This window comes from Rhincodon typus, chromosome 7 (assembly GCF_021869965.1).
Source record: "Rhincodon typus isolate 14 chromosome 7, sRhiTyp1.1, whole genome shotgun sequence".
In the NCBI taxonomy this organism is placed as follows: domain Eukaryota; kingdom Metazoa; phylum Chordata; class Chondrichthyes; order Orectolobiformes; family Rhincodontidae; genus Rhincodon; species Rhincodon typus.
In genome coordinates, this window is record NC_063338.1 from 34,839,745 (window position 1) to 34,856,640 (window position 16,896).

Sequence of the window (16,896 nt, forward strand, 5' to 3'; positions counted from 1 at the left end):
AAAGTAGTGGTGCATGGATTTGGTTTACTTGAAGATCTCGATTTACAGCTAATTTAGTGTATACATATTTACCATAAGATCATGATAGCTCAGAAATGCATTCATCTCCTATTGTTGCTCTACCTTCCTGATCCAAAATCGCCTCCAATTTACTCACCTCCTCCCCAGATGCAAATCATAAGTCACCCATAATATACTTTAACTGCTAATCTCTGCCACAATTTTAAAAGACTCAGAAGAGAAATTCATGAGAAAAGGGTAGGTTTTGTGAACAGATAGATATTTTAAAGTAAGAGAAACTCCTAACGATGGCAGGCTCAGTGTCAATGATCAAATACTTCCCAGACCCGTTTCCTAAACCACTTTAAAGGGGACTAAGGCGCATATGATACATAACTGGTTGAAAGTAGGGATCACAGACAAAGATAACAGCACTGGATAACTATTAGCTTGAAATTTTAAATGTGAACACCTACTTGAGGTGTAACAGTTTTAACTCCACCCAAATTTCAGTCAGCAAAACTGTGGAGGTACAGAATGGAGAGATGGGTACATCCCATGTTCCCAATGTGTGGTGATCCTAAGTGTCATTAAATTGTTTCAATCTTCCTTTGTTTAACAAAAGCTGTACCATTCTTCACAACTGGGGACCAATATTAAGATTTCTGAGGCAGTTTCTTAGCAATTAAAAATCATAAAATTATCAGAATTGCCAAAAATAATCATGGAATGAGATGCAAAAGAACACATTTAACTCAGTCATTGTTTCTTATCATGAAATGTCCATATGTGTAATTCCCTCCAACACAACAATATCCAAGTGTAATTATATATAGGGTTAGGAGGTTGTCAACAGCTATAATAATATGTGGATGATGTAGTTATATAAATCACTAAGTCTTGTACATATTAATTAATATTTACTTTATGTAATCAGAAGTGGAGTTCCAGTTAATGACTTTCTAATAAAATATGTTCTTCAATTTAACTTAATTAGAATACATTTTTCTTCAACTGTTTGGGTTGTATTGTTTGAGATTACTAAGCAGCTTGGAAGATTTAAGGCACTTCAAAAGAAGGCATATTTTTGGAGATGAGAAGATACATACATACAAAATTGTGGGGTGATCTTGTAGTTTATGGCTCACAATCCTGCCTCTGTGCCAAAACCTCCAGGTACACATCCTATTCCAGGAATTAGAAGGAATATTCATTATGTGTCTAAACAAGTTTGATAATTCACCTGATAATCCTTCCAACATGCTGATATGAGTGGGAGAGATTCCTGGTCAGCTATTACTGATAACACAACTTGCTAGTGCATCATTATACATCACAAATTCCTCAGAACAAAGACTTGAGGAGGGCTGTATTGTATGCTGAATGGATATGGAATAAGTCAGAAAGCAAACATGGGCTGAACTTTAACATGTGTGCTTTGAAACCTTCGGGACCAAATAACCACCCTCAGTCTGCAACTGCCAGCAGTACAATCTGCTTCACAGCCCAATCAAGAACTGTGGGCCAGATCCTGATGTGGCTGGCTCACTCAGAGTGTGCAGGTAGTTTCAAAGCTTGAGAAGCAGAAGAGGGCACTGCTGAAGAATGTAGGAATGGAATGTATCTTGAAATGTAGGTGTCCTCGAACATGTAGGGAGTCATAATAAATACAGATCCTGTTGATTGAAGTAGGGGTAGCTCATTTGCACCAGGAGATGCTGTCTTTCTGTTGGCAGGCCACTCTGGCCCTGGTAGACACCCAGGCTGCCATAGAAATGCCATTTCCATGAAGCCGGCAGCTTCCCCACATTAAGTAGACTGCCTCAAAATTGGCAAATAGTTTCCCTCACTGGAGCAGCAGCCAGGCTTTTTAAGAAAGTTTTAAATGGGGAAAAAAATGTTTTCCTTTTGCAGTGTCTTCAGCTACGTATACTTGTATAAACAAGTGTGTTCGTTGCTTGGAAACTTGCTCTCTTGTGCGGCTTTGTGGTAACTTTTTTTTCTACATGTATAACATGCAACAGGTTTCCATGATTCTTGAAACTGTAGCCAGCCTATATAAAGGACACAGTTGGATCTGTTTGGAATCTGATGCTTTGTCTCAGCTTTGCCAATTATGTCCTCATGAATGATCCTGGCGCACACATTCATCTCATTCTAGCTGTGTTTAGATAGAGTTCTCAAATTCCACTGAGACATTGAGTCATGGCTACAGAAGATAACCTTGATTACTGCATTTCTGGGAGAGTACACTGCTTAAAAATAAAAGCAGCAAGCCAAGCAACTAGGAAAACTTCTCTCCTCTCAAACAAACTGAACAATGGGAGAGTGAATCATTTTCTATTCATGTATAAATTGGCATTGGGAAAGGGTTAATCGAGATTCTTATGGGTGACAACTAATCTCCTGGACCTTTTTGTTAAAGCTGTTTCAGTATCCTCTGTTATCACTCTTGCTTCACCGTTGGAAGTCAACAGGGCATTGATCATTCAACTTGTTTATCTACGTAATACGTGTGCTTTCTGCCTGTTGTTTCCAGTAGTATTGAACAGAGAACACATTATTAAAATTACTGAGGGAGGTATTGGCATTTTTTAATAATGGCTACAAGCAATTTCAGTGTTTGTAGTGAATGTGGCAGTAGGTCAGCTCCATTTACCTTGTGTCTTTCTGTTGGTTCCCCTGCTCTTCCAAAAGCTCACATTAAGAAGAATTCCTGTGGGAAATCCTGTCTGTTGTGGTGGCATTGAAAACGGCAGTGTGTAAACAATCCTTTTAAAGTATTCAGTCAGTCTAAATAGTAACAGGAAAATCACAAACCAAAAATGGTGTCAAAACTTCAAATGCTCATAGCAATCTTCTTAAACCTTGCATGTAATCGGCACAGCCTTTAACTGACCTGGACCCATATTTCATAAAAACAGGTATATGAATCAGCTGTATGTCAGTACAAATAATAATGGGTATTTATAAGGCACCTTCAGCATAATGAGATAAGGCTATGGGCAATGTGGTGAGATTTGTAGCAGAATCTGATGAGAAGTCCATTATGGCCTTGCCTGAGATTGAAAGCATCTTGCTGCAACTTTTATGCCTTTGCCGAGCAGTGAGGTGCTTTTCTTTCTGGATGGTAGTGAGTTGCCAATTAATGGAGGGTGGGGTGGGGGTAGGCAGTGGATTGTAGTTTTTTTGAACAAGCTTGACATCGAGAAATCTCAACATGGAAGTCAGAGTGAGTACCCAGTGACTTCAGCTCGCCGCTGGCTGTGATCACCCTCCATTTTGCACCAAACAGTACCCCAGGACAAGCTCCTTAAATACCAGCCATAAGCACCCCTTGTACACAGACATTGGCATCCTATATTTGCCAACCCATAACAATCATCGTAATACCTTTCAGATGCATTTGCAGTACACTTAGATAGCACATGCCTGACTTTCAGTGCGTAAGTAGCATTGCTGCAAGGACACGTAGTATGCAGGGATAGGCAACCAGTGCATAGATTGGATCAGCCTACACCTCAGGGGTACTTACCTGCTTTCTCAACACATTTTTGCTTGGTGTCTCCCTGCATGCTTGCAGCATCCATGCCTTTTCCTGCCTTGTCATTTACTACAGTCACACAACCAGGCAGGTGCCTTACTGGTCAGCAGCCCTCAGTCAAGGGGGCATAGAGTTGGCCAACCAGCAGTGTGCTCAAACAATCACCTACTTATACCATGTGCCATACCTTACATGGCATACACATTATGTGGGCACCAAGCAGGTAGCCCACCAGGTGTTTCCAAGTCTTAGAGGAGTGTTTGCAAAATCTGGGGAGTGGTTCACAGTCAGTCCTGTTGCTCCATAGTGATCAGTCCAAGAATTAGTGGTAAAGTAGTGGTGCAAATATACAGCAGTCAGCGCTCTTGGCACCCCTTGCCCAGGGCTGTCTGGTTAGAGCAATAAAGTGGGTGGGCCACTGTCAATCTGTTGGGTCTGTCCACAGAAACTAGAGGGAGGGGAAGATAAAGGGAGACCGCTGCTACCAGAATAAAACTTGGGAACCTATTCTTCAGTTTTGAGGGCTGCAGACTAGGAGGAATCGGTGTTGACATTTGTGAGGGGGGTTCTGGGGGCAGGGGTGCGCGGAAGTGCAGCAGTATTTGCAACAGAGAGCTACAGGAAAGCACTGATGACAAGGGGATCATGTGGGAGAAGGGTTCATCCATGGTCAGGAACCCCCTAACTTCAAAGGGGAAACAGTGTATGACCCCATCCAGGCATTGTCACTTTATAAGCCAAGGGCTAAGGTAAAAGATGGCCAGGTGCAGACTCATGTAGACAGGTGGGATGGGGATCTGGAGAGGTGTTTAGCCTATGGGGTTCATGAGAAAGACTGTCAGAAAGGGGATTTGGATGTTCAGGGCCTCAATGTTACATGGAGGCAGAGACTGGAGGCCAATGGCAGAAGAGCATTTGCTGTTGCCTTCCGTCATACTGGAAGTCAAAACTGTACAATGGGAAAGAAAATGGCTGCGACCACATTCAGACTGGGTAGTTAGGTGAGTTGACCTGTGAGGGAAAGGCAGCAGGTCCCTCAGATGTTATGGTCTTTAAAACAATATGATACACAGACCCAGGCATAGTATAGGATACATATCTGCAGGGTCCTGTCAGACTAGGAGGGAAATTCACATTTAATTATACACTTAGTTCAGTTATAATCACACAATTAAAGTATATTTATTGATCCATCTACTAGCCAATACATATCTTGATATTTGAACATCATGTAAATTTGCTTAGCCTCATTTGACAAAGAGGTGCACCATGGGATTATGAACAGAGTGAAGACAATAACCTAATGGTTTTGAGTTACAGCTGTGGGGTCCCTGTTTAGTTTAACTGTGTGTAACTCATGTGTCCATACTTCCAAGGTTAAATAACACCAAGATAATATATTCCCCACTTGTTAGTCCCTTGCAAGAAATCATAACCATAGCTATGCCCTTATACTGGTATATTTTAAATTGTTTCAGTGAAATGTAACTTTTATAATAGAGTTTACTTTGTAACAATGCGTTTAATATTGTAATTGTATAATCACTTAGACTTTAATGTATCCTGTACAATGATTTGTTGAGATTAATGTTTTCTGTGTTTAGTATCTGATCTTCTGCACTAGCCTATACAACACTTTTCACTGTATTTTGTAACAAAAGACACGTGACAATAAATAAATCAAATTATAAAGTTTTACCTTTAGAGTATAAAGGGTAATGCAAACTTTTTCTAAGCATTCAAACTCAACAAAAGCAAAACCAATGACAACAAATTACTCTAAGGAAAATAAAATGATTAATGATAAGTGTCATTGTTATGGAACTTTACCAATTAAGCAAGGATTGAGGCATGAACTCGAGGATACCAATCATTGGATCCTGACCTCAAATACCTCCCCTTTTTTCCTAAAACTATCCTTTTACCTTAGTAAAGTGACCAATATCAAAATCAATGAAGAGTACAGACCAATGGATAATTGACAACTTAGGGAGCCCATCAGGAGATAGTGACATAAATCAATATCTGTCATTCTTTAGAATCAATTAGAGAATGATCATGCATCCCTTAAGCCAATTAGCAAAATGTCCTGCTGAGCCTAGATGATTAGAATGTAATGATGAGATTGATTAAGCCATGGGTTGTGACTTGGAAATAGTTAATAAGCAAACCAATCCACCCATACCAATTTTTAAGCCATACATCTATCTCCTTGACTTTATTTATCCAACGTCAATTTTTCTCATAGGTCAGGTAGTTTCCCTGTGATAATTACCTTTTTGAGGTTCTGCTTTTTGAATTAGCTCCCGAATGTACAAACTCTTTCAGCAGAACCTTCTTTCTCGTTGTCATAGGTACCAATGCAAACAACGACTGGGTCCCATTCCTCTTGCTCCAAGTTCTTTTCCAGCCCTGAGGAGATATCCTTAATTCTGGCAGCAGCAGGCAACATTGCCTTTGAGACTCTCACTCATGGCTGAGAAAAACAGCATCTATCCTCCTAATTGTACAGTCTTCCACTGCTACTGTGATCCTCTTTCGTCCCTCTACTTCAATGGTTTCCGGTACTAAGTGCAATGGTTAATGTGGCCATCCTTCCAGGAGACACTACTCTCATCCACATAGTTTACAAGCACCTCATAACTGTTGGACATTTGCAGGGGGCCAAGGCTCCTCGAATGTAACCCTCTGTGGCACCATACCTGCCTCACCTGCAGTCAAACTTACCAGTCCCTGATCACAAACCAAATTTAAATTTGAATAACCCAGTATGAGGGGTGTGACTGCCATCAATCGGGGAGTAATTAAGCTTGGGAGTGCTCAAGAGTCTTGGAGAGTTGAAATGAAGGAGATTAATGAGACATGGAGAAGTCAGGCCAAGGAAGGAGTTGAGAATGACAAGAATTTTATAATCGAGGTGAAGCTAAAACATGAGCTAATGTGGGTCAGTGAGCATAGAAATGATCAGCAAATGGAGCTCCTGTAATTAAGATCATGGGCAGCAGAGATCATGAAGGATTCCATGGGAAGCCTGGCAAGAGAGCATCTAAAGATATGAAAGGCATGCTTGAGGGTTTTGGGGGCAAAAGAGTTGAGCAGTGGCAGAATTGAAAATGGAAGATCTTTTTGATGGAATGGAATGAAATGCCAGAAATTTGCATGCATGATACAATGAGACCATTTTGACCTCATGGATGGAAGAAGCTTGTGAATTGGTTCTTCTAACATGTTTAAACCTTTAAAACAATAGACAGTTAAGTTCTGATCTGTTTCATCCAAAATTACATCTCCACATAGTCAGCAGGGTTTTAGAACTGGCAGCAAGGTGATAGCTAATGTCAGTGCTAAATACAGTATCAGGAATAGATCAAAAAGAGGATGTATCTTAAGTGATGAGTAGATCAGAATTTTTTTGTAGCTGTCAATATTGAAACCATTTTGATCTATATCACAGGTTCTTTTCTCTTTATTTTTCCACACAATCACTGAGAAATCTTTGAAAGTAACTAAAGTATTTTCAGAGTTTCAGATGTATCCCAGTATTTTAGCAGTGTTCTGCTATTCCTACAACCCTGTACTTAACAAAAGTTCCAACTTTGGTCAGAAACTTCACCCATAATTTGGGATTTATGTGCAATTCACACTCCAAACTGTCTATCTGTGCTCTCAACAAGCAAAGCTGACCACTGGAAATATACTGTTACAGTCCCTGATGTGACTGCCAGGTTTATGTTACAGTATGGTTGGCGATCAGTACCATTTTTGTTTAAAGTTATTAAAGTCAGAAATACCAGTTACTTACTAAAAGAATGAAGCCTCAAGCTTATATGGCTTTGAACAAACTAAAATTATTAAACTTTACAAAATCAAGATAGAACAATAAAGCAATCATTAAATACAAATAATACTATAATATCCAGAGTTACCATGAGAGAAATAGAAAATAACAGACAACCTGTGTTTCAACCCCATGGATCATGTCAAATGGCTGATATGGTCAAGACTTGTCCTGCAGATTTCTCAGCAGCCCACCCTGTTTACAGTGACACTGTGGGATATCAAATCTTATTAAATCTTGTCTTCTTTTCAAGGAATTCCAACACTTCACTTTCAAGGATCTGGCTTTTAAAATTTCTCAAAAGCAGTTTCATGATGGACTGGTTCAATGACCACTTGCTTCCTGGTAGTTTAATCTCTTTCCCCTGAGACAGTGCTCCACTGGATTCCATAAATGACATTCCAGCATTGACTTGTGGGCACAATTCTGACTGTTTCCCAGGTAAATAGCTGCAGTAAGTGAATGTATCCCTGCTGCAATATTTCTCAGCTACATTAAGCAGATGCCACTTGCAAGCTTCCTTCAAATGCACTCTCAGCTGCACTAGACTATTACTGGCATTCATGACTTTTTTCAAGCCCCAGCCGTTCTAGATATCTTTACAGGAGTTTGCCTCAACAATAACCCAAAGTCTTAGCTACATTAATGGTTCCCAAGGTTTCTGTGTACAGTCCACATCCTGATTTTTCAATATTCATCCTCTTCATCTGCTGCAGAACACTCCTAGTTGAGTGGCCATACTTTTTCTTGTCTCACCATACATTTCATATGGTCAAGCTTTGACACCAGTTTCCACAATGCAGGCACACTGCCGCATCAGCAGCTGCCCAAGAAAGAAAGTACAGAATGCTGGGTTAAGCATTTGCAGTCTGTTCTGCTCTGTGCTTGTGTCAGAACTCCCAGGGCACGCTGATGTTTGGAGTTCTTGGCTTCTACCTAGAATCCACCACCAACCTCAGACTTGGGTTAATCAACAATTTCTTTAACAATGTTCACTTAAATGATTATTGTGATGAGTTGGGAAATGCGAAAGTGAATATAAATGCAGCTGCTTCTGGTCAGGTAAAAGTGCAGTATAAAAACAGGGTGAAAAGACATTAATACTCCTGAGTGGTGGATCATCTTTCAGTTGATAGCTTGGGCTTCAACTGGGTTCCAGAAATAGACAGTGTTAACACATTCAGTCACCAATCTCTTCTCTATTTCTAACTGTATGGAACTCCACCCCAGTTGGAGCTACAATTCAGAACAACTTCTCTATCATTTACCTAGCAATAGGGCTGCATAAAATTGATGTCAATATTTTTCTGTGTGGTACCAAAGTTAAAAGTTAATAATCTTTTGCAGTGTGTTTCTACTCAAATGAAGCATATAGTTGTAGCTAGTCCTGTAGAATCAAGTAATTAACTTTGAAACTAAAACACCTTAAAGGTTTTTGTTGACACAACTTCTTGTTCATAAGCTCTAACAGCAGTGTCAGTGTCTGACTTATGTACAATACTCATTACATCTGATGCTGTGGTTTTAAACAAAAGTCCTAGACAAAGAAAAGGAACAAAAGGGAAGGAGAATGGGTGTATGGAGGCTGTACTATTTAATAACGAGGAATATATCATCATAAACATTCTCTGCTTATGTATTCTTAATGCATTGCAAGTACAAACAAAAATATAAAGGAGTCAGGCTTTTGAGAGAGCTCCACCAGTTAATGAGGGCAGAGCTGCAAATGGGAAATCCTGCTATTAATGCTGTCATGGACAAGAGGGAGAGGTGAATTTAATTATTTTGTTACTGTCCTCCTGTGCTGTCCATAGCAGAAGTTGTTTTTTTCACAACTTCTTTTATTTATCTTTCCATTTTTAAAAATTGGCAGTGGCGCAATCCCCCAAAGTCTAATTTTAAACAATCAACTGGAAATTCTTTAAGAAAATAACTAAGCAGGGTTTATTACTTCATTCAAAACCCCTGGGAAATTGTTCATGGCACACATCCCGTCACATATGCATTAAAAAGAGAAGCAAAAGGAAAGATGTACTGATTATAAATTACATAATACTAAATATGTTAGAAGTAGTTGATGTGATTTAAAGAGTTCAGTAAGTCGATATGTGGTTGAAGTTCTTTCAATTGGCAATGCACAGTAGTCTCTTTCATAGGAGCTCAGACTCAATTGAATTGCAAATGAAGGTGCCATAGGTATAAGTTGAAATTGGTTTACTTTGCAGGTAAGTCATAAGTTTATTTTCAGAAATCAAGCTATTGAGATCAAAGACTTTTCCTTTTAGGGAAAGCCCTTAGCTGTTAACTCTTTGGGTGTTACTAGCGGATAGTAAACAAAAGTCAAAGCTGTATCATTAAATGTGATTCAAGCAAACCAGCACCAACGGCCATGTGGCTGGAATTTCAGGTTTAGTCACTCAAGTAATGAGGTGTCTATGGATGTCCTGGGCATAGCATATTTTTTTTGGGAAAGATAGATGTGCTGTCATCAGGATCCAGTCAAGCCATAATGAACTTTGATGGTTTTCTTTGATTCAAATTAGCTGAGGTAGATATCCTGTCCCCTCATTCTTTGTATCAGAGATAGTAGGAACTGCAGATGCTGGAGAATCCGAGACAACAAGGTGCAGGGCTGGATGAACACAGCAGGCCAAGCAGCATCATAGGAGCAGAAAGGCTGACGTTTTGGGCCTAGACTCTTCATCAGAAAAGGGGGAGGGGAAGGGGGTTCTGAAATAAATAGGGAGAGAGTGGGAGGCGGACAGAAGATGGGTAGGTGGAGAGGAAACAAACAGGTCGTCTTCAACCTGTTTGTTTCCTCTCCACCAACCCTCGTTCTTTGTGTTGGTTAGTCAGGAATCCTCATACAATGCACAGACGTCATATTCTTGGAAATTGCTAGAAACTTTTATGAGCTGGCAACTTTCGCAATCTGTGTTCATTAGCAGCAATTTAAAAGTTCCAGGAAGAGTCTATTTTCAGTAAATGTAAGCAGAGAATTTTTAAAATTCACTCAGGGGATTTGGACACTGCTGGCTGGGTCAGCATTATTACGCATCCCAAATTGTGCTACGGAAGGTGGTAATGAGCTGCCTTATGGACCTGCCACTGTCTGTCGGTACAGCGATAATGCTGTAAGGCGGGGGGGAAGTTCCTAGATTTTCATTCAGTGACACTGAAGGAGCAGCGACATATTTCCAAGTCAGATGGAGTGATTTGGAGAGGAACTTATAAGTACTGTTGTTCCTGTGTGTGTGTGTGTCTGTGTGTAATGGTAGTTTAATAAAAACATTAGAGTTTTAACTGGTTCATACTTACTTCTGTGTAGCTAGAATCTATTTACTTGTAATTAATTGAAATTATTGTTAATGATCATAGAGCAGCTTTCAGAATTGAAACCAAGTCCAGGGCCTAAATCAGCGACAATGACCCTTTTAATCATCACTGTCCAGGCCTGATTGACAATGGTATTGGGAGGGCTCCAACAGATGTTGGGTAACATCCTCTCTGCCACTTTCTCTTCCAGGACCTCCAGGGGAACAACAGGAAAGTGTAGGTAGCCCTTTGATCCATGTTTTTGAAAAGTTAGTCTTTGTTGTGGTCCCTTTGGAGATCCATGACAAGAAAGAATTAAATGTTCCAAGTGACCACAATGGAAGGAACAAAGTATCAAAATTTCACCTTTTACAAGTTTTACTGTAACAATAAAACAAAATCAACAAAAAGTGCTAATTAGTAGCATTAAGTTGTATTCCATAGAAACTATAAATTACACTTTAAAATGCTTGAAACAATGGCGCCATATGCAGTCTCAATATCTCCCACAACTATCTGCCTCTTGTAAAGATCAATCACTCATTACACGGGATCTGATCTTCAAGTATCCTCTGACTGTTTGTTTGTTTTTTTTTTCCCATCTGTGTTCCACAGATCATCACCAACAGCTTTCTCCACTTTGATCATGACAGTCCCAATAGTGTAACTTTCCTAGAGTCGCCAACGTCTGGCCACTCAATAATATGGGTGCCTCTGGTAAAATGACCTAGTTCTTCAGCGTACCTGGATAACTCACGTACCTCCTTTTTTTGGTTTTAGTCCTTTCAGCTGACTGACTGTAACCTACTGCTTCACAGCCACACTCCAGGTTTTGACTACAGGCCAAAAAACCCCGAACACCAAGACTCCCAGTCTGTTCTGGCTGCAGGCTAGAATCCTACTTCCAATTAGTTTGTTTCCAAAACAACCTACCAGAGGCTCAGTTTTCATGAGTCTGATGTCACAACCAGGAAACTCAATTAAGAAACCCCCTTCCAGGGACCTAATTTTTGGGTTTCAACTTTAGTTAAAAAGAAATTGGAAATTAGTGGAAGATCTCGGCAGGTCTGGCAGCATGTGCGGAGAGAAATCACAGTCAACGGTTCAGGTCCAGTGACCCTTCTTCAGAACTGCCAGGCCTCAGATTTTCAAATACATTTTGTTTTTGTTTCCGATTTCCAGTAACTGCAGTTCTTTCAGGTTTTTTCTTTTGGTTTAAAAAATACAGACTCCATCACAGCTTTTCAAAATTATTTCATGCAAATTGTAAACACAGAACTCCAATCTCAGTTTAGCAGGTGCATCTGCACTTTGTCAGGTCAGAGAAGGCATCAGTAATTTTGTATGTCACATGAATGCACTGATTCAACAGGTGTACATGAGGACAATGCATCCTCAATGTCAGAGCCATGGAAGTTCAAATACCAGGATCTCAAATCAACAATATCATGCTGTTCTGTTGTCCCCGCACCCTCCACGCTGCCCCCTTCCCCCCGCCCCCGGCACCTGCACACAGAATATCTGCCTGAATGAAAATTGGCCCTCATCTACTTGATTCTAAGATTAGGAATGGATAGAACATTCTGTAATTGGAAACCCCTCATTTGGCAAATGCTGATCTCAGATCCAACATACTCAGCTGGAAGATGATATCAAAGAAGATGTAGGTCAGGGACAGGACTGCAGGATTCATGCACTGATTCTTCTTAGCCTGTTTCCGCACTGCAGGGATTCTATTTGGCCATTGGGTCTGCTCCAACCCTCCAAACAGCATCCCACCCAGGCCCAGGCCCAGTCCCCCACCCTATCCCTGTAACCCCGCATTTACCATGGCTAATCCACCTAACTGGTACATCTTTGGGTTCTGTGGAGAAATTGGAGCAGCCAATGGAAACCTGTGCAGACTAGAGAGAATGGGCAAATTGCACACAGATAGTTGCCCAATGCCGGAATCTAACCCCAGTCCCTGGTGCCTGAGGCAGCAGTGCAAGCCACTGAGCTACCATGCTGCCCTTCATCTCATGCAGAATCAATGAATTCATCAAACAAAGAATGGGGAGATGTTGGACCAATACATGAGCACTAGCCCCTCATGGGAGTTATTCAAGATGGCAACCTTTGACCCTGCAACGTGAACACTTCCAGTATGCAGTGGTCTATGTTTGAGGAGAGACTTTCTATTGCAGATTACAGTGATTATTATTGTAATGTGTAGCTACGAATCAGATCATACTAGCTAAATTCATTGCAATCATTTCAGTTTTGCTGCAGGGGTCCATTTGAGTTTCTGTGCAGCTGTTAGACTCTAATAACCAAGCTATTTTTTTTCAAAATCGTCATGATTTTGCAGGGAATCTCTAATGGTGTTTGAAGGTACTGTATTCCAAGGTTAAACTTGTTACACATCAAAAAATATACAAGGATGTTGCTGGGACTGGAGGGTTGAGTTATAAGCAGAGGTGAGAAAGGCTGGGAATTTTTTCCCTGGAATGTTGGAAGCTGAGGAGTGAAGTTACAGATGTTCATAAAATCATGAGGGGCACAGATAGGTGAAAAGCCAAGGCCTTTTTCCCCAGTGGTAAGGGAGTCCAAAACTAGAGGACATAGGTTTAAAGTGAGATGGGAAAGATTTTAAAGGGATCTGAGGGGCGACTTTTTCATGCAAAGGGTGGTGCATTTAGGGAATGAACTACCAGAAGATGTGGTGGAGGCTGGTACAATTACAATATTTAAAAGTCATGTAGATGGATACGTGAATAGGAAGGGTTTAAGAGGGATATGGGCCAAATGCTGGCAAATGGGACTAGTTCTGTTTGGGATACCTGGTCGGCATGGATGAGTTGGACCAAAGGGTCTGTTTCTGTGCTGTACATCTATGACTAACTCAAAATATATACATTTATCAAAATAACTGAACCATCTGAAGATATTTAAGGCAATTAAAATTTTATGTTTTAACAATATTAATATAAATAATACATAACATTTCATGGTCTGGAATGTGCTAATGGAAAAAGAGTGGTGGAAGCACAAATCAACATTAACTTGCAAACAAGAACTGATAAATACTTGGAGGAACAAATCCAGGATTATGGGGAAAGAACAGGAGACTAATTGGATAATCCTTTCATACAGCTGGAAAAGACAAGGTGCAGTATCTATAATTCTACATATCCAATGAAACAAATATTTAAATTGTATATCGAATGAACAAATTTTCTGTTGTCCATTCACTGTTTTCACTCCACCAACACACTATATATCTTGTATGTGTGTATGTATGTTTTATATTAAAGAAGCTTTAATTGCTACAGTGGAATGAATTTCACAACTTTTAAATATTGTAATTGTACCAGCCTCCACCACATCTTCTGGTAGTTCATTCCCTAAATGCACCATCCTTTGCATGAAAAAGTCGCCCCTCAGATCCCTTTAAAATCTTTCCCATCTCACTTTAAACCTATGTCCTCTAGTTTTGGACTCCCTTACCACTGGGGAAAAAGGCCTTGGCTTTTCACCTATCTGTGCCCCTCATGATTTTATGAACATCTGTAACTTCACTCCTCAGCTTCCAACATTCCAGGGAAAAAATTCCCAGCCTTTCTCACCTCTGCTTATAACTCAACCCTCCAGTCCCAGGAACATCCTTGTATATTTTTTGATGTGTAACAAGTTTAACCTTGGAATACAGTACCTTCAAACACCATTAGAGATTCCCTGCAAAATCATGACGATTTTGAAAAAAAAATAGCTTGGTTATTAGAGTCTAACAGCTGCACAGAAACTCGAATGGACCCCTGCAGCAAAACTGAAATGATTCACATCATGCTTTATTACTATGACTGAAATATAAGTGAGTGTAAATCATTGTGACAATGAAAAAAATTAAAAGGATATAATTGAGAAATCAGCACATCTAAACTGACAAACAACAGCTGTGACCTAATTTATGTAGCAATTCTATGAGGCACGGCTAAGTATAATAAATAAAAGAGAAAACAAATGTCTGAGGTGGCAATGCCAAGAGACTTCTAAAATCAACTTCCACTGCCAAGAACTCTGTGATAGGGCCAACTCATTTAGTTGTGTTTCTTTTTCATATAGTTTAATAGTCTTGGCTCCTTTGTTATTTCACCCAGGACAGTTATCTTTAAAGCGTTAAGGAATCAAAATCCAAGTTTATTGATATAAAGATGGCTTTGCATTGTCAATAGGCATCTTATTCATTTGCAACGTGATCTCTGCTAAATGTACTTTTCTTTTAAAGAATGCCTTTGTGAAAATTAAGAAAAAGTACAAACTTAGCAATTTGATAGCCTTGATTTTATAAGGGGTGGGATGTCATAACCTGCAAACTGCCAGCGTTAGGCTGAAATAGTTGATTAAAATTCATGTGTAGCATGTATTCTGAGCAGATCCCACAATAGTATGGTCTCTTAAGAGTGCCATCATGTTGGCAGTGGGGTGTGGAGGGTGTGGTGTGGTGTGGGGTACAAGATGGTGAGATTGCAGTGTAATTATGTGCAATAAACAAAATACTTAACATCTTCCCAACAGCTTTCCCTTTTTAAGGGTGCAGCCCCTATAAAGAGGAAGTTGCAGCAATTGTTGGACGACCCCTTTGGAATACTGAAGGACAGTTTGGATGTCACACAATGCCAGGAGAGGGCATTCCCACTTCAGTACCCCTACCAGTGAGGAGGCACATGTCACAGGAATAGATTCTAGGAAAGATTTCCAGGAACAGAAAGAAAACTATTACAAATGAGACTCCATATGGAATACAAGAATGTAACAAGCACAATAGTTGTTCAAAATGCTTCCAAGTAATGACAGCAATGTTGAAGATGATGAAGGTTAGTGAATGCATCAAACTTTGTAACTCCCACTCACCAGGGAGAACAATTCTCAAGCTACTCGATGCCTGTCACTAAATCCCTGTCACCCGCACATCCTCGTGGTGTTATGTTTCATGGTTAGTAGTTAGTATACCTTTGAGAGACATTTTCATGATATAATCACTGCATCTTGGCATGTGGCCTAAGGGTATAAGGCTTGTATACTTCATCTTGACTTGAACCCTTGAAGCATGACAAAGTAATAGAAGAATGCTGCTCTTTGTAAGCTAATAGCTTAACGTGAGCCCGGACATGATGCACTTCTGAATGTAATATTTGTACATCTTAATGAATGTAGCTAATGCCAATTTTGCATTATCGACACTGAGTTTCTTAGGTTAGGGGAGACAACATAAGCATTGCCACATTAGGTAAAATAGACTGCAGGAGGCAAAACTCACATCAAACTTGACATTCAAAATTCATCCTTCACATCCTTGGAGTACTCCTCATCCATACATAGGTTCCAATGATTCCAATTGCATATATATCTTTACACGCCTCTGCTGACCACAATGATTCAACTACATCAACCCATTAAGATGCAAGGTGGAATATACTCAAGTTAGAAGATTCTCAGATGTGGGGACCAGATGCAGACTCTTAATGTCCCTGTCTGTGTGATGTTCCCCGAAGTGGCCAATTAATAACCTTCAGTTCAGGGATAATGGATGACCTCTACAGGGAGGAGGGCTAGTCAGAGTGTAAAAGGTTATGGGTAGCCAACAGCCTGATTGGGAGAGGTGGGCAATGCTGGTGTAAATGGGAGGCCACAAGGGAAATTTGTGATGTGATGCCCTCTGAATATTTACTAAATTGAACAATGTGTGGCCACAACCAGCAGGCCATCTCTATGGAGTAGGAGTCCTCAGTGTGTGGCTTCAGTGAAAGGTCCATCCACTAACAGGAAGAGGCTGGCAGCTTTACCAATTTACTGTTAATTGGATACATTGCCTATGGCCATACTAGTCTGAAAACATCTGATCTTGGAAGCTAAGCAGACTCAGGCCTGGTTAGTACTTGGATGGGAGACCACCTGGGAATACCAGGTGTAGTAGGCTTGGGGCAGCATGGTCGTTCAGTGGTTAGCTCTGCTGCCTCACAGCGCCAGTGACCTGGGTTCAATTCCACCCTTGGGTGACTGTCTGTGTGGAGTCTACATGTTCTCCCCGTGTCTGTGTGGGTTTCCTCTGGGTGGTCCAGTTTCCTCCCACAGTCCAAAGATGTGCAGGCCTAGGTGGATTGGCCATGCTAAATTGCCTGTACTGTTCAGGGATGTGTAGATTGGGTGGGATGCTCTG

At 40.4% G+C, this 16,896-nt stretch overlaps 1 pseudogene; it reads left to right on the plus strand.

Moving 5' to 3' along the window:
- The first annotated feature begins 16,547 nt into the window (after positions 1-16,547).
- LOC125483595 lies at positions 16,548-16,656 on the plus strand (annotated as a pseudogene).
- The last annotated feature ends 240 nt before the right edge of the window (positions 16,657-16,896 follow it).